The sequence below is a fragment of the Arachis hypogaea genome, chromosome 4, assembly GCF_003086295.3.
Source record: "Arachis hypogaea cultivar Tifrunner chromosome 4, arahy.Tifrunner.gnm2.J5K5, whole genome shotgun sequence".
In the NCBI taxonomy this organism is placed as follows: Eukaryota; Viridiplantae; Streptophyta; class Magnoliopsida; order Fabales; family Fabaceae; genus Arachis; species Arachis hypogaea.
In genome coordinates this window covers 28,100,843-28,105,013 of record NC_092039.1, presented here as the reverse complement: position 1 = coordinate 28,105,013, position 4,171 = coordinate 28,100,843, and the positions used below count along the sequence as shown (strand labels likewise).

The 4,171-nt window shown below is 35.6% G+C and overlaps 1 non-coding gene across 1 annotated transcript; it reads right to left on the bottom strand.

The window, feature by feature from the left end:
- Positions 1 to 2,664: 2,664 nt before the first annotated feature.
- LOC112798633 (small nucleolar RNA R71) lies at positions 2,665 to 2,768 on the bottom strand. The gene has a single exon (XR_003200236.1). It is a non-coding gene; the product is annotated as a small nucleolar RNA R71 (small nucleolar RNA).
- Between the last annotated feature and the right edge of the window lie 1,403 nt (positions 2,769 to 4,171).

The window sequence follows — 4,171 nt, the reverse complement described above, 5'->3', positions numbered from 1 at the left end:
TATTCCAGTAGGAGCGGGAACCAACCGGTGATTAGCCGTACTGTGACAGAGTGTGTGAGCATTAGTTTTCACTGCGAGGATGGGATGTAGCCATCAACCATGGGTGATGCCTCCAGACGATTAGCCGTGCGAGTGACAGCCGCATAGGATCATTTTCCCGAGAGGATTGAAAGTAGCCACAGCTGATGGTGAACCCCTATACAAAGCTTGCCATGGAAAGGAGTAAGAAGGATTGAGTAGAAGCAGTAGGAGAGCAGGCGTCCTTGAGCCATACAGCATCTCCATTCGCTTATCTGAAATTCCCACCAATGAATCTGCATAAGTTTTCTATTCCTTTTTATTTCTATTTTCTTATCTTTATTTTCGAAAACCCATAAACCATTTTAATCTGCCTAACTGAGATTTGCAAGGTGACCATAGCTTGCTTCATACCAACAATCTCTGTGGGATCGACCCTTACTCACGTAAGGTATTACTTGGACGACCCAGTACACCTGCTGGTTAGTTGAACGGAGTTGTGAATTTAACCAAGAGCCACAATAGTTTTTGTGTATATGCCAAAGAGCCAATATTGCTGATCACAATTTCTTCCACCAAGTTTTTGGCGCCGTTGCCGGGGATTGTTCGAGTATGGACAACTGACGGTTCATCTTGTTGCTCAGATTAGGTAACTTTCTTTTCAAAAACTTTTTCAAAAAAATTTTCTTTTATTTTTCGTTTTTCCAAAAATGTTTTTCGAAATTAATAAATAAAAATCCAAAAAAAAATCATAAAATCAAAAAAAACCAAAAATATTTTGTGTTCTTGTTTGAGTCTTGTGTTAATTTTTAAGTTTGGTGTCAATTGCATGCTTTTAAAAATTTTTCTTGCATTTTTCGAAAATCTCATTCATTCATAGTGTTCTTCATGATCTTCAAGTTGTTCTTGATAAGTCCTCTTGTTGATCTTGATGTTTTCTTATTTTGTGTCTTTCCTTGTTTTTCTTGTGCACTTTTGCATTCATATTTTCCATGCATTAAAGATTTCTAAGTTTGGTGTCTTGCATGTTTTCTTTGCATTAAAAATTTTTCAAAATTATGTTCTTGATGTTCATCATGATCTTCAAAGTGTTCTTGGTGTTCATCTTGACATTCATAGCATTCTTGCATGCATTCATTGTTTTGATCTAAAAATTTCATGCATTGAATATTTTTGTTGTTTTTCTCTTTCATAATTAAAAATTCAAAAAATCAAAAAAATATCTTTTCCTTATTTTCCTCCAAATTTTCGAAATTTTGGGTTGACTTGGTCAAAAAATTTTAAAATTAGTTGTTTCTTGCAAGTCAAGTCAAAATTTCAATTTTAAAAATCTTATCTTTTCAAAATCTTTTTCAAAAAATCATATCTTTTTCATTTTTTTATAAATTTCAAAAATTTCAAAAATCTTTTTCAAAATATTTTCAAAATCTTTTTCTTATCTTTTTATCAAATTTTCGAAAATTAGCTAACAATTATTGTGATTGGTTCAAAAATTTGAAGTTTGTTACTTTCTTGTTAAGAAAGGTTCAATCTTTAAGTTCTAGAATCTTATCTTGTAGTTTCTTGTTAGTTAAGTAATTTTTAAAATTAAATCTTTTTCAAATATATCTTTTTATCTTATCTTTTTCAAAAATTTTATCTTTTTTTTCAAAATTTGATTTTAAAATATCTTATCTAACTTCTTATCTTTTTATCTTTTTCAAATTTTGATTTCAAATCTTTTTCAATCAATTAACTAACTTTTTGTTTGTTTCTTATCTTTTTCAAAACTACCTAACTACTTTTCCCTCTTTCATTTTCGAAAATACCTCCCTCTCTTTTTCAAAAATTTTTTTTGTTTTAAATTTTAACTTTAATTATATTTTGTCTTTGATTTTCGAAAATTACTAACCTCTTTTTCAAAAATTATTTTCGAATTTTCTCCCTTCTCTTTTCTTCTTCTATTTAATTATTTAATTACTAACACTTCTCTTCACCTCTCTTCATCCAAAAATCCGAATCCCCATCTCTATTCTTCACCCCTTTCTTCTTCTACTAACATTAAGGAATCTCTATACTGTGACATAGAGGATTCCTCTTTCTTTTCTTGTTTTCTTCTCTTTCATATGAGCAGGAACAGGGATAAAGGCACTCTTGTTGAAGTTGATCCAGAACCTGAAAGGACTCTGAAGAGAAAATTAAGAGAAGCTAAATTACAACAATCCAGAAATAACCTTTCAGAAATTTTCGAACAGGAGAAGGACATGGCAGCCGAAAATAATAATAATAATAATGCAAGGAGAATGCTTGGTGACTTCACAAAGCCAACATCCAAGTTTGATGGAAGAAGCATCTCCATTCCTGCCATTGGAGCCAATAACTTTGAGCTTAAGCCTCAACTAGTTGCTTTAATGCAACAAAACTGCAAGTTTTATGGACTTCCATCTGAAGATCTTTATCAGTTCTTAACTGAGTTCTTGCAGATCTGTGAGACTGTAAAGACGAATGGAGTTGATCCTGAAGTCTACAGACTCATGCTTTTCCCTTTTTGCTGTAAGAGACAGGGCTAGAATATGGTTGGATTCACAACCTAAGGATAGCCTGGACTCATGGGATAAGCTGGTCACTGCCTTCTTGGATAAATTCTTTCCTCCTCAAAAGCTGAGCAAGCTGAGAGTGGATGTTCAAACCTTCAAACAAAAAGATGGTGAATCCCTCTATGAAGCTTGGGAAAGATATAAGCAGTTGACCAAAAGATGTCCATCTGACATGTTTTCAGAATGGACCTTATTAGATATATTCTATTATGGTCTCTCTGAATTTTCAAAAATGTCATTGGACCATTCTGCAGGTGGATCTATTCACCTGAAGAAAACGCCTGAAGAGGCTCAAGAACTCATTGACATGGTTGCAAACAACCAATTCATGTATACCTCTGAGAGGAATTCTGTAAATAATGGGATACCTCAGAAGAAAGGAGTTCTTGAAATTGATGCTCTGAATGCCATATTGGCTCAGAACAAAGTGTTGACTCAACAGGTCAACATGATCTCTCAAAATCTGAATGGATTGCAACATGCATCCAACAGTACTAGAGAGGTAGCTTCCGAAGAAGCTTATGATCCTGAAAACCCTGCCATAGCAGAGGTTAATTACATGGGTGAACCTTATGGAAACACCTATAACCCATCATGGAGAAATCACCCAAATTTCTCCTGGAAGGATCGACAAAAGCCTCAACAAGGCTTTAACAATGGTGGACGCAATAGGCTGGGCAATAGCAAGCCATATCCATCATCTTCTCAGCAACAGACAGAGAATTCAGAACAAAACACTTCTAATTTAGCCAATATTGTCTCTGATCTGTCAAAGGCCACTTTCAGTTTCATGAATGAAACAAGATCCTCCATTAGAAATTTGGAGGCACAAGTGGGCCAGCTGAGTAAGAAGGTCATTGAAACTCCTCCCAGTATTCTCCCAAGCAATACAGAAGAGAATCCAAAAGGAGAGTGCAAGGCCATTGATTTGATCAAAGTGGCCGAATGCACTAGGGAGGAGGAGGACGAAAATCCTAGTGAGGAAGACCTCCTGGGACGTCCTTCAAGCAAGAAGGAGTTTCCTATTAAAGATCCAGAGGAATCTGAGGCTCATCTAGAGACCATAGAGATCCCATTAAATCTCCTTCTGCCATTCATGAGCTCTGAAGACTATTCTTCCTCTGAAGAGGATGAAGATGTGACTGGAGAGCAAGTTGCTCAATACTTAGGAGCTATCATGAAGCTGAATGCCAAGTTATTTGGTAATGAGACTTGGGAAAGTGAACCTCCCTTGCTCATTAGTGAACTAGATACTTGGATTCAGAAAACTCTACCTCAAAAGAAACAAGATCCTGGCAAGTTCTTAATACCTTGCACCATTGGCACCATGAGCTTTGAAAAAGCTCTATGTGATCTGGGGTCAGGGATAAATCTTATGCCACTCTCTGTAATGGAGAAGCTGGGGATCATTGAGGTACAACCTGCCTTGTTCTCATTACAATTGGCAGATAAGTCTTTGAGACAAACTTATGGAATGGTAGAGGACGTTTTAGTAAAGGTTGAAGGCCTTTACATCCCTGCTGATTTCATAATCATAGACACTAGGAAGGAAGATGATGAATGCATCATCCTAGGAA